We start from the raw sequence: 14445 nt of genomic DNA, 5'->3' as shown, positions 1-14445 counted from the left end.
CTGGTACAGCCCTTCAAAATCAAAATAAAAAGGAGAAAGGAAGAAATTAATAATAATAAGAAGTTTGGTGGTGTAGGGTTCATACCTGCTATTGACTAGGGTAGAGGGAAACAAGTTGAAGGGCAAGGAAAAGAATCTAGACCAAGTGCATGTTGTTTTGTCTATGGTAGACCATATTGTACAAGAGATTGCCTGAAGGAGGAAATACTTAATGTTATTTTGGTTGATAACTGTGAAGGAAAAGAGAAAGTCATGCACATCAACTCGATTGATGTGTTGAATTATTTGGTCGTTGAGTTGAAGGATTCGGTGGATTAATCCAGTCTTGCGCATAAGATCAAGTAATGATTAACATAACTATTTAATAAATGACTTAATGGTTAAAACTTAAAATCAAAGAGTTTACTTTATTTTTAGTTTTAGGTTTGTGCTTGTGGTTACTAATATCATGATCACTAGAAACTTATATGGTCATTAATTTCAAAACCTGTGAAATTAATTGAAGCACGAATAAACTGACCTGGACACTTACATTAATAATAATAATACCTAATCTAAATACATTGAATGGAAAAAAAATACCCTCAAATAAATTAATAATGACTTATAAACCATATAAAAATATCAAAATACTTCTAATTTAAAGACATTCATTTTTTTTTTTATATGGGAAGAACAAAACAGTCATCACGCTGTAATGGTGAATCTCCTGTGTCTTTGTAGTATACTTGTCATATCAAGTAAAATCAATTTTAAAAATAATAAGAAAACGCTAGACGTTCATGAGAAAAGAAACTAGTATTGCTTTAGAAAGAACAATTAGACTTAGGCTTCTCAGCACTGAAAGAGATGATAAGAACAAAAAAAAAAAAAAAAAACAGAGAGCGATAATAATGAGATCATGTATGTACAGCTTTGGTCCTTCTTTAATTTCTTTAGCTAAGATTTACATGATGCAGTCCGAAGTCCGTAATATGGCAAGAATCTTATGCTTGTACTGCACATTTCGAGACGTTAGAGTTTTATCCATTGAAGCATCATCTTCCCCAGTTTATTCTCCCTGTCAACATCATCTTGTGTAACTGATCAGATCTGATGCAAGTAAATCAAAGTTAACTCAGAATGTATTTTTTCCCCTTCCCCTCTGAACTGATCGAAGCTGCCTGTGTTCATATGATTCTTGCAGTATATCTGTGCGCATGGGTTTTAACATCAGCTGTATTCTGATTTACTTTTACTCTTCGGAGAAGATGAGGGTACCAAGGGGCATCTCCATGAGGTCCAAATCCACAAGAATTGTACACGACACGCCGAGAAAGAATCTGAGAGCCCATCATGGCAAAACCCAACATGCTTTTGAGATAACTTGGTATGGGTTCCACCATTTTCATGAAAGAACATCGGGAAAACGCATCTTGCCAGGTAAGAAAGACAAACACATGATTTACTTGTATGTTATTTTAACCAACAGTGTTTTGCTATATATATATATATATTATAAAACTAACATATAATATGGATCCGTCTTACCCATATTCAAATAAAAAGAGAGAGATTTAAATAGCGATACCAAGTTGAGAAAAAAAAATCACAAAAGGAACTTTGAATAACAATTTCTTAACATATGTTTTTTATAAATAATTTTTATACAAACCAATTGAAAGCTCATATTATAAACTTCAATTTAATCTATATATATATATAATATTTGTTGATTATATATATATAAAAAAAACTATCTTTTAAACCATATCAATGCTCGTTCAAAGTCTTCTAAGATTTTTTTAATTTTAAACATTCATGATAGTATGGATATCGAATTATTTGAAACCTTGTTGCTTTTCAATTACTTTTTGCTTCTTATTAAGATTACAAAATTAAATGATATAATAGTATTTTTTTTATTTAAAAAATGAACAGTAATGTATTGAGAAAATGAACAAAATTATTTTGCCCTCGCCATGCGAGGTTAGCCCACTGGTATATATGTACGTGAAACATAGGAAAAAGAGAAATGTGCAGTCTGCTAGCTGGAAGAACGACATCATACATCTTCTCCCCGCCCCCAACATAAACGTGCATAACTCTGTATCTGAAACAAGATTTCTTTCTGAACACAAAAGCCTGAAATCATGATTTTGTGTAAGAACGTAGAAATGTTACGAACATACACTTGATGTTTCACCGCCATTCTTAGGTAAGACATAGCATAGAATTTACTCTCTGATACAGCAAACAGTGGACAAGCTGAGCCCTAACAAAGAAGGCACGTTAATCTTCTTCTTCTTCTCTCACCATTCCCCCCTGATCAATCCGGGTAGAATGTTCTCTCTGGATTATTAGACTCTCTGTGTTTCCCTTTTTTCTCTTAGGAATAAAAAAATAAATCATGGAAAAGAAACGGGGAGTAAAGAGTGATTAAAAATCCCATTTCAACCAATAAATCGAGCAATTAGCATGCAAAATGCAAATAAAATAAATGGTGAAACATAAATAAAAAAGTTTTGACAAAATAATATTTTTTTTTATATTGCAATTAAAAATTATGACATTAATTAAATATAATAATTGAGAATCACGAAAAAAATTTAAATTAATGTTGTGATTTACAACTGTGACATCTATTTAAATTGAGAATTGACCGGTCAATTGGTTTGTAAAAAAATCACAAAATTGTTAAAATCAAAATTCATGGTAAGATTTTTAAAATCTAAAGATCCAATGATTAGAGTAGAAAAATTGTCTAAAATTAAATGCAATCCAATAATCAAATCGAAAGTTATGATTCTTTTGAGTTATCATTCTAGTTTAGTGTGACCATAACTCCTTCTAGACTTAGACCTGTCATATTAATCCATAAATACAACCGTTAAAACATCCATGTAATTTGTCTAAGGTAAATTCTCATTTAGTTATCATAAACTTATCCTTGACTGTTTAGAATTACCTGTAAAAACTACTATATGATCAATATTTTTTTTAAGATTTTCATAGAAATCTATTTTTTAGTCTAAAAGTTGGATATATATATATATATATATATATATATTTTTTTTTTTTTACTCATAAAATTATAAAGTTATAATTTTTTTTGTGAAACAATCAATAGATTATATAACTATATTCAACCAGCCTTCTAGATGACAATTATCACGCTTCAAAGCGTTATATATTTAAATATTATTATTTTACAGCACGAAAACTATATAAATATCATATAAATATTATGTTTTAAAAGCGCTACAGTATAAAAATATGCTATTTCACTTTCGTTTTTATGACAAAACTTTTAATTTACCGTCTTAATTTTTGTAAAAAGATCCCATTTGAACAGTAGATCTCCAATGTGGTCCCTCATCTGGCCTGGCTGGTGTCCTTTTGACCTGCTTTGACTGTATAACATATTCTCTAGTGGCCAATGAGAAAGTGACAGAGAGGAAGAGGTTCCATTTCTTTTTGTATGAGATTCCCTAGAAGCTATAATCACAATCCTGCTGCTGCACCCTCACTACTTTACTTTCCCCATAATCCACACTTCTTTTTCTTTCTTGAATCCCTGGCCGGACGTGCGTGGCTAGCATGATTATGCCTCTACTTTTGATGCTGATAAAACCTAAACCAGGTTGTGTTCATTATATCTGGGCATGCAGGTGATATCACTACTCTCCAAATTAGATTTTTTTATATTTTTTTCTGTGGAAAACAAGGACAATCATAATACTCACGATATTAATTCGATCTAACTCTTTGTGTTATTGTTAATTCATCTTCAAGTACTTTAATTAGTCTTTTGCCTTTGATTTGTTATAGCAGGAGAGATAGCTAGAATCTCTCGGACACAACTCTACTTGTAACTATCCATCTAAAGCAAAAAAGAAAAAAGAAAAATGGATGGTAAAAGGTTGTTCTTTGGTTAATGGAATGCATGATTGTATCCACAAACAAAATCGGAAAAAGCCTTGCAGATTTTGTTCTCGAGACCCATTCTACTGTATAGATAGCTTGAATGGAGTTACCTTTCCAAGTTCTTTTTGTCATTGCACATTGTCTGTCTAGCTACATACCCAATAAAGCGAAGTTCTAATTAGCTGGGCTACTAATTAAGCCAAATTCAGTAGCACCCTTTCAGTGTTGACTAATAATAGGAGTATTAATTGTTGTTTTTGTTAAATACAAGACAGACCCTTCCCTTTCAAACGATTTAACCAGCAATTAGCGCATATATATATGCTTTCTATATCAGTAAAAAGAAAATTAATAGCAACCATATATAGACACAGAAAAGCAAGAACAAGACCTAGATTTAGTTGTGGTCATGGTGGTTAATCAAAATCACAGGGGAAGTCAAGACAACAAAAAGCAGATTAACATTCAAAGCCAAACATTGAGCAGAAGACATTGAAACCTTCTTAATAAGACAAAGCAATTATTTGATATTAATCCATACCAGCTCAAATCAACTTGGACACTAGCTATAGCACAGATGACAAAGGGTTTTCGTCAGTCTTGTTTCCCATTATCAAAGAACAAAAGCTATAAATTGTGATCATGAGGATCTGTCTCTTCTCCCCCACCTTTTTTTTATATATGGTCTAAGTTTATAGGACATAACACCGTGACTTTAGGTCATATGACATGTTCTTGAGACAAGCATGTAGCCAGATGATGAGATGGATGGCATAATGCAACTCCTATGTTGTCAGGTACAAACAATTATAATTCGTCCACAGTGATATTTTGAGAGCTAAAAGCATAGATTTCTAATCAGATCCCTCGTTACAAGGGTAGTGGCAATGTCATGTTAAAATAATTTCTCCTGCAAGGCCTTTAGATCAACATCACATCATGAAAACCCTAAAAACTATACAGGGGTGATGTTTCGAAGAGAAGAGGATAAACATGTACCTTCGCTCTCAGAGAGAACCTGATTCTTTTGAAAATTACAATGCTACCCTTGCAGACTCTAGCCTTCAAAGTTGGACTAGGAGCCCGTATAAATCTTCCATCTGCAAGTGAAAACCATGGATAATATACATGTGAATATGCATGGCTCCTCATACGCCATCCACGGAGGCCATCGAAGAACCGGTGGGCTCTGCAAATGGCATACAGGGAGCCAGGCACATATAATATATATGGATGCATGGTGGTTAAAACATGCATGTATGCATGCATTATATTACATTACTAAGCATGCAGGCATGTGTGCATGAGCTTATGCAGCCCTCAATTGCATGGATGCATACTACATAGCATGAATGAATGCATGAACAATAAATAGAAGGTAACAGATTCTCTACCATAGCTTGCCTTCCCCATGGACACCACACATACATAAACAATGAAGCTGAAGAGAGGGTGTGGTTCAGTGAAGCGTCAAAATTAGGGCAGAGAGAGGGAGAGAGGAGGGGAGGGGGAGTGGTATTTAAGGAGGAGAGGAGAGAGATCTATGGGAAATAGAAACCGGGTCATAATCAACTAATGGTTTCAAAGCCCCACAAATAAAATTAGCCCTTTTGAATTGGCATAAATCAAGCGAACCAGCGACTTAGGGAAGGGTGTGTATGAGCTTACTTTTTGTGGGGTTACGTTTATGCGTGGTTGCATTGAGAGGGAAAGAAGGAAAGATGTGGGGTTGTACTTGCACCCCCAGCTTTCGCCTAAATATAGACAGCCACCACCGTATGAGAGAGAGAAAGATCAGACAAAAAGAGAAAGAGAGAGGTGGAGACGGTGTGGTTGGGTTGCTAACCACGCAATTTCCTAAGCTAGCCCTCATGGTGGTTTGAAATCTCCTTTTCTGGGTCGTAAAGCAAAGGTTGCTTTTCTTCTCAGAAGCTCGTTTTGTCTCGGAGTGCTTGGAAACACATGGATTCTCTCTGTCTCTCTTCTTTCTTTTCCTTTATTTAAATAAAAAGTGATAAAAAAAAGAGAGAAAGAAAGAGAGAAGTACTGCAACGACGATAATTTTATCTATCAATTCATCTTTAATATCTTCTTCTTTATCTCCATCACTTCCCTCTCTTCATACCATTTTTCCCCTTTCCCTTTATACCATCATCTTATCACTTGTAATAATCAATCTTCTGTAAATCTCAGCTTTCCTAATCTTTTTATCGCTTTGAAAGTCGATGTTTTGTGAGGAACAGTTCTTTTTGTGATGTCTTTTAATATTTAATTAAGCCAATGTTTTCTCAAGATTAATTATTGATGTTCTTGGTAGCCTATATATACATATTAATTACTTCTATATATTTTGCTAATCAAGCAACTGGGGTTCTCTCTACTTAACTTTTTATCTGTTCTTATCATGATCAAATAATTAATCCTTGCTGCTTTGCGGCCTAATTTGCCAGCACCTTCTCTGTTCCATCATCCATCTACCACCCCCCTTAAATTCTCTCTTTTAGGCATGTGTCTTTGTGAGTGTACGTGCAGTTTGTCTCTTTATATAGAGTAATTTAAAAATTAATAATATATCAGAGCCAGACAATTAAATCAATCTGTGCATATTAATCAGTCATTTCTCCATCTACCTGCTCAAGTGTTTCTTTTTTTAATAATTATCGATAGTATATTGAAAAGACCATAAAATTAATAATCAAAGTAAAATACAGAAACATAACAAAAAAAAAAGTTAGAAAAAATTTTAATTAATTAATCAATCTACTACAACAAAAACAAAAAAATTATATAAAATTTCTTATTCCACTATAATTTAATGCCATCAGAAGATCTTAAGAGGTTATTTTTCATATAAATAAAGTTTGAATCTAGAGTATGCAATCACATAGCAACCCGATGAAAGATAATGGAGAAATAATTAAACAAGCTTATAGTTCCCTCTTGAAAAACATTTTTATTCCTCAACAACCTAATATATATCCCAAATAGTACTACTGGAAATTAGTCTCTAAGTTAATCTTTAAATTTTGCCTTTGCACCATTCCAGTCCATTGTAGAAACAGCGAATCTAGTGTGCTGGTAAACAATATTGGATACCTCACCAATCAAAAACTTTAATCTAAACGCTCTTAAAAAGTTATAGTGTATAAAAAAAAATGCTCAAAAGTTTAAAAATCTAAGCTACAAAAGACACATAAAACTTGTGTGGTAAACAAAACATTCTAGTTATAAAAAAAAGTTCTTGTACTAACTTTGTCCTGGACTGCCAACCAGATAAATGTTTGAACTTTTAGAGAGCCCTTTTTAATCTAAATATTGGCTTCAAAAACTCTGTTATTAGAAGAGGAGAGGAGGTACTATTAATTAGAATGTAACAAAACTTAACTGAGAAGCTTGTATTATAATTACATAACTAGATGAGTTTGTCAGTTTTTCCTTGTTGAATTATCATTGGTTCTAATATTGAGATCAATTGATGATATTGTTACTTTTCATAAAATAACAAAGTTCGTACACAAAACCAAATTCTATCGCCAATAATGGTTAACCCAACCTGCCCTAGTTTTTATCAGAAAGACCACAATTTCCTTCCAGGAATACTATGAAACCCTATACCAGTGTCTAATTTTTGTTCTCTTTGGATGATCTGATGGGTATCTTTATTTTCTTGATCGTACAGTCCCTTATGTGTGATTATTATCTGCACGGTCAATAGCTAGCCCCATCTGTTCTTCATTGGCCAAACCCAAAATACTTTCAAACGATGCATGTAGCCTTCTGTGATTGTTTTTCGAATAGTCAATATCTATATCTTTATAAGAATCTTTTTCTGTTAATGGTGCTGTGTATTTTTGCGGTACTTTTGATTTTTTTGTTAGAAATTAATTTTATTTTGTGTTTTTTATTCTTTTAATATGTTTATAAAAAAATGTAAAAATATATATTATTTTTATATATTTTTATATAATTTTTTTTTAAAATAATCATTATCATAATTCTTGATAATATCAACATAAAAGGCTGCTTATAGAATTATTAGAGTCGACATAAAAACAACAGGTGTTAGCCTGTATGTCTATTTTCCACCTTTCATGATTTGTATCAATAATTTTTAATTTATTTATACACTGTAAATAATAATATTAATTGAATAATTCATTTGTTTATATAAATCGTGAAAATGCAAGGACTTTAATCTGTTACACATATGAATATTATTTTTATTTTTATTAATCACTGTACTCTCCTTATCTACACCTTAACAAGTCTGTAGAAACACAAATTTTCCACCAATCAAATTTCACCATGTGTTATTTTATTCTTTAAAATAAAGAATAAAATAAAATTGAAAATAAATGACATGGAAAACAAATGAGCCTTCAAATATTTCTTGACCAATGAAAAGTTGACACTTGAGATGAGATATTCAAGATATCTTGTCATAAAGTCAAGATTCCATCAATAAAGACCAACTAATAAAATTATGCCACGTGGCATTGGAAAAGGACCTGAGAGCCCCTACAGATCTCTATAAATAGAGGGCCTCAACCTAAAGGGAGGGGATTCCAGAGGAGATACAAATTTTCTTCAAGACTCTCTCTCTCTCTCTCTCTTCAAGCAAGGAAGCTCTCTCTCAAAGAGTTCTCAAGCCTCCTTCATCTACGCTTGAAGTTTAACAAGAACGAAGCTCTGTTGGATCAAGCCAAAACGCCCCATAAGAGTTCTTCAACAACACTTTGAAGACAAATCAAGGTACTCTTCAAAGCATCAAATCACAACATCTCGCTTCGCAATACACGCCCAAATTCGTGTTCTTGCAAAGCACAAATCTTGGCTTGATTACTCAAATAAATCAAGTCACCATACATCAAATCCAAGGGAAGAATCAGAGGATTGCCATATTCTTTTGATAGAATATATTACATAGAGATTGTACCCATTCATATATTTAATAAAATTATATATTTGTACACGTGTGCTTATTTAATTTCAGGTACACAAAATTGTGTCTACAAATTTCTGGCGACTCCGCTGGGGACATCTCTACCTTTCATCTCTTCCCTTCAAGAAAGAATTTTCAACAAAACTCTCAATGGCAACTACGAGGAACATGATCACCATTGTCGCTTCGAAGAGCAACAAGGCCATTGATTCAGGTCCCCAACACACTATTGAAGATCCTTCAACCCCGCCATTGAAAACAAAATCCATCGTCGAGTTGTATGCACGAACTAGGCCGATTCTCAAGTTGATATCAACTTCGAATGCAAGAGGGGCACAAGATGTCGCCTCAAAGATGAAGCCACAAGCAACTCCACTACAAAAGTCAAGTGAGGCGCGCGAAATTGTCTTCAGCACTCAAGGCGACTTTGACAATTCACCTATGGAAACTTCTCCGTGTCGATCACCAAGTAAGGCTTCGGGTTCTAGCACCATGTCAGTGATGATGACCGAGACAACATCTTTAGAAGATCAAGTGGCTAACTTGACAAAACTCGTCGAGGGGCTTTCGACTTCACTCAAGGCAAAAGACCACGAGATAGCAAAGTTGATGAACAAACTTGAGAGCTTGAACGAAAGAGGCCAAACCTCAACTACCAAGGCTTTTCAAGTAGATCAACTAGATGTCATCGAGGAGTCTGCAATCGGAGCTGTGAAGAATATACGTGGTATTACTGATGGCATCTTCACCAAAAATCAACTGAAAGAACTCATCAAGGAAGCCATCACAGACCAGGTGGAAAGCTCAATTCAACCCTCATATTCATATGCGAAGCCGTACACCCAAAGAATCGACCTGTTAAAGATGCCTCTAAGTTACCAACCACCAAAGTTTCAAACAGTTCGATGGCAAGGGAAATCCTCGACAACATATAGCTCACTTTGTGGAGACTTGCAACAATGCCGGGACTAATGGTGATCTCATGGTAAAACAGTTTGTTCGTTCCTTGAAAGGTAATGCCTTTGACTGGTACACTGACTTGGAATCTTGCTCGATTGATACTTGGGAGCAGTTGGAGCGTGAGTTTTCTTAACCGCTTTTACAGCACTCGTCGTGTGGTTAGCATGATTGAACTCACTAATGCACGTCAGTGGAAGGAAGAGCCTGTCATCGACTACATTCATCGGTGGAGAAACCTTAGCCTCAACTGTAGAGATCGACTCACCGAAACTTCTGCGCTAGACATGTGTATTCAAGGGATGCATTGGGGACTACGATATATCCTACAAGGCATCAAACCAAAGTCTTTTGAAGAATTGGCTACTCGTGCACATGATATGGAACTTAGCATTTGCGGCGGCTGAAAGTTCATTGTTACCTATGCAAGAGCCTAAAAGAAATAAGCCTGAAGGTCGTAGATTCGGAAAGAGCACTCTGAAGGTCGAGGGAAAGCAATCTTTAGTAGTTAACTCGACTGCTGTAAGGGTACCAACTGGAGTTAAGAGGGATGATCATGCAACGCCCGACTACTTTTCAAAAAGGGTGAAAGAAAGAAACCATCATTGAAAGAGCGACAAGAAAAAGTGTATCCATTCCCTGACTCAGACATATCTAGGATGCTGGATGATCTGCTTGAGGCAAATATCATTGAGTTGCCGGAGGTGAAACGCCCTGAAGAAGCAAACCAAGTAGATAATCCAAATTATTGCAAATATCATCGCTTAATTAGTCATCCCGTAGAGAAGTGTTTTTGTGTTGAAAGACAAGATCATGAGGTTACACGAGAATGGAGATATCGTTTTTGATGATGAAATAGCAGCCTCTAATATCACAACCACGGTCAATTTAGGACCATGTCAATCACTCTCTACAATAAGTTTTGGCTCCTATGAACCTATAAGACTTGATGCTATTTTCCCGATGAGCTTCACTGCATCCTCAAGTCAAACTCCATGTATAACCCTTACACCTCAAGTTGACGACTTGAAGCCTAAATGGTCTGAAAATTATGATGATGAAGGATGGACTTTAGTCACGCGTAGAAGAGGAAGGAGGAAACACATACAAATGACAAAGCCAACAAGAATGAGGAGCTCAATGGTGAGGAAGCTAATTGGTGAGCCGATACGCCAAAAGACTCAGCAAAAATCCATACTAGTTAGAAAGGAGGGTTTTTCAGCTCGAAGTATAAGAAAGCCTGTTACATTGAATGAGTACATGCCAACAGAAATGAAAAGAATTGAAAATGTACCTGTTGCTTGCTATCATGTTGATGAAGAGAAAACGCCTATTGATTATGTCATGAAGAAAAGTCATGATGACTCTTCAAACTTATCTCACGGTGTATGCACAACAGAGATATCCTTCAACGATGAAAGACTTGTTGCTTGGATCAAAACTCCATAACCGACCTCTTTTCATTAAAGGATATGTTGATGAAAAGATAGTGAATCGCATCTTGGTGGATGATGGCTCGGCGGTCAATATACTACCTCTTAAGACCATGAGAGAGCTAGGGATTCCTATGGATGAACTCTTCCCAAGTCATCTGATGATTCAAGGTTTTAATCAAGGAGGGCAAAATGCTATAGGAAAGATAAGACTTGCGATGCACATGGAAGATATGGAATCCAATGCACTTTTCCATGTCATAGATGCCAAAACTACCTACAATATGTTGCTTGGGCGACCATGGATACATGAAAATGGTATCATATCCTCAACACTCCACCAATGTTTTAAGTATTGCCGAGATGGACAAGTAAGAAAGATAATGGCAGACACCGATCCCTTCACTATAGCTGAAGCTCACTTTGCAGACGCAAAATTCTATTTCAAGTCAAATATGATGGAAGAACTACGATCACCACCTGACCACTTAGGAGAGGGAATAATTGACTCTAAAAGCTCAAAAGGGCATAAGTCATCTGCAAATGAAGGGGTGTCTCAGCCAACAAAGAATAAAGGAAAAGAAAAGGTGGTAGAAAAACTTTGTTGACAATAAACCACCACGTAAAGCCGCGGCACTCCGATATATTCCAGTATCAGCAAGAAAAGAGGGTCAGTCTTCTTTTGCAAAGGATGAAGAAAAGATCAATAAAGAGCTTGAAAACTTGACCTTGCCAGCTACTAATCTCGCCTTGAACAAGGTTTCAAAACCTTTACTAAAAGGGTTTGTTCATCAAACTGAGTCGGTGGTGATAAATCTTACAGGACTCCCTGATAAACGGTCAAATGGCTTTGATCCCAACGCTTACAAGCTTTTAGCAAGGGCTGGCTATAGTCGTGAGGACATCAACGAGATATCAAAGGATGGTGATACAACTCAACTTGAAGATAAACAAGATTCTGCAAGGACTAGAAAGGCATGGAGAGAGAAGAAAACTTCTGGCAAAACTTTGAGGGCTGGTCTTGGATATGAGTCTTCCACACCACTGTATTTTCATATTAATAAAGAAGCCTCACGGTACATAAGTGCGAAAGAAGTGAAGGACAAACAACAAAGTCAGTCGACACCTCTTAGAGCTTCAGTCTGGGATCGTCTTGGTGGAACTACAAGTCGTGCTCCTGTTTTACTAGGATTGGAACCCAAAATAATGGAAGGGTGCTAAAACGCACACCAGTCTTTGCAAGACTTGGACAATCCATGTCAAAAGAGACAAGTTTGATGGGTGATTCAAAGGTTCTTCGTAGCAAAATACCTTCACGCATGAAGAGACAATGTGAATGGGTAGTGAGTGCTGAAGAGACATTGAAAGGAAAAACACGCACAATAGTGATAACAAAACCCCTCTAATGAAGAAGAAGAAGATGAAATAATGAGTCTCACTTCAAATCACATCACTATTGAAGAAGATGATAATGATAAGTTTGTCGTCGAAGAAGATGTTGAGGAAGCTCCATCTTCCCTTGAATCAGAAAATAAGCCTACAATGGACGAACTTAAAGAGGTTAACTTAGGAACTGTTGAAAACCCACGACCAACCTTCATCAATGCAAACTTATCACCTGAAGAGGAAGCGAATTACATGGAACTTCTGATGGAATATCGAGATATCTTTGCTTGGTCCTATGATGAAATGCCAGGTTTAGACCCAAGGGTTGCTGTACACCAACTAGCAGTGAAACATGGGGCTAGACCTGTAAAACAAACTCAGCGTCGCTTTCGTCCTGAACTCATATCACAGATTGAGGCTGAAGTCAATAAACTTATCCAAGCAGGTTTCATTCGTGAGGTCAAGTATCCTACGTGGATTTCAAATATCGTGCCAGTAAAAAAGAAGAATGGCCAAATGCGTGTTTGTGTGGATTTTCGAGATCTTAACAATGCTTGTCCCAAAGATGACTTTCCACTTCCAATTACTGAGATCATGGTAGATGCTACCACGGGTCATGGGAGATTAACCTTCATGGACGGTTCATCTGGCTATAATCAAATTCGAATGGCACCCGCAGATGAGGAGAAGACGGCTTTTTCGAACTCCAAAAGGGATATATTGTTATAAAGTTATGCCTTTTGGCTTAAAGAATGCAGGTGCCACTTATCAAAGGGCGATGCAGAAGATTTTTGACGATATGCTTCACCAATATGTTGAATGCTATGTTGATGACCTCGTGGTGAAATCAAAAGAAAAGGAAAATCATATGCAGGATCTTCGTTTGGTGTTTGAACGGTTACGTCGATTCCAACTAAAAATGAACCCATTAAAATGTGCATTTGGTGTGTCCTCAGGAAAATTCCTAGGGTTTATAGTTCGACATCGAGGAATTGAGATTGATCAGTCTAAGATCGAGGCCATTCTAAAAATGCCGGAGCCAAGAAACATCCATGAGTTGAAGAGTCTCCAAGGAAAGTTGGCCTATATACGGAGATTTATTTCTAACTTAGCGGGCCGATGTCAACCATTCACCCACTTAATGAAGAAGGATACATCATTCTATTGGGATAAAGCTTGTACTAATGCCTTCAACAAGATAAAAGAATACTTGTTGAACCCACCTGTCCTTCGAGCACCGGTACAGGGACGTCCACTTATCCTCTATATTGCGGCTCAAATACGTTCCTTAGGAGTGTTGTTGGCACAACAAAATGATGAAGGCAAGGAAAGTGCTCTCTACTACCTTAGTAGGACATTAAATGGGGCTGAACTGAATTATTCCCCAATAGAGAAGACATGTCTAGCATTGATGTTTGCAATAAAGAAGTTAAGGCATTACCTCCAAGCGCATTCAGTAAGATTAATCTCCCAAGCTGACCCCCTCAAGTACATCATCTCAAGACCAGTATTATCAGGAAGATTGGCAAAATGGGCTTTATTGCTTCAAGAATTTGAAATTGTCTACGTCTCACAAAAAAGCTATCAAGGGGCAAGCACTAGCTGATTTTCTGGCTGATCATCCTATTCCCGATGAATGGAAGTTTTTCTGAAGACCTACCCGATGAGGATGTTCTGTTTATTGAACTATCAGAACCATGGAAAATGTTCTTTGATGGCGCAGCACGACAAGATGGAGCCGGTGCTGGGGTTATATTCATCACACCAGAAGGGGAGGTCTTGCCTTTCTCCTTTTCACTTACCAAATGTTGTTCTAATAAC

The 14445-nt window shown here is 36.1% G+C and overlaps 1 long non-coding RNA gene across 1 annotated transcript; it reads right to left on the bottom strand.

Moving 5' to 3' along the window:
- Positions 1–4169: 4169 nt before the first annotated feature.
- On the bottom strand, positions 4170–6253 carry LOC118059969 (uncharacterized). The gene is made up of 2 exons (XR_004689372.2): positions 5301–6253; positions 4170–5006 (listed from the first exon to the last, which is right to left on the bottom strand). It is a non-coding gene; the product is annotated as an uncharacterized lncRNA (long non-coding RNA).
- Positions 6254–14445: the final 8192 nt, after the last annotated feature.

Source organism: Populus alba, chromosome 10, assembly GCF_005239225.2.
Source record: "Populus alba chromosome 10, ASM523922v2, whole genome shotgun sequence".
NCBI classification, from domain to species: domain Eukaryota; kingdom Viridiplantae; phylum Streptophyta; class Magnoliopsida; order Malpighiales; family Salicaceae; genus Populus; species Populus alba.
Note: the sequence above shows the minus strand (reverse complement) of the source record. Positions and strands in the feature narration are given on the sequence as shown.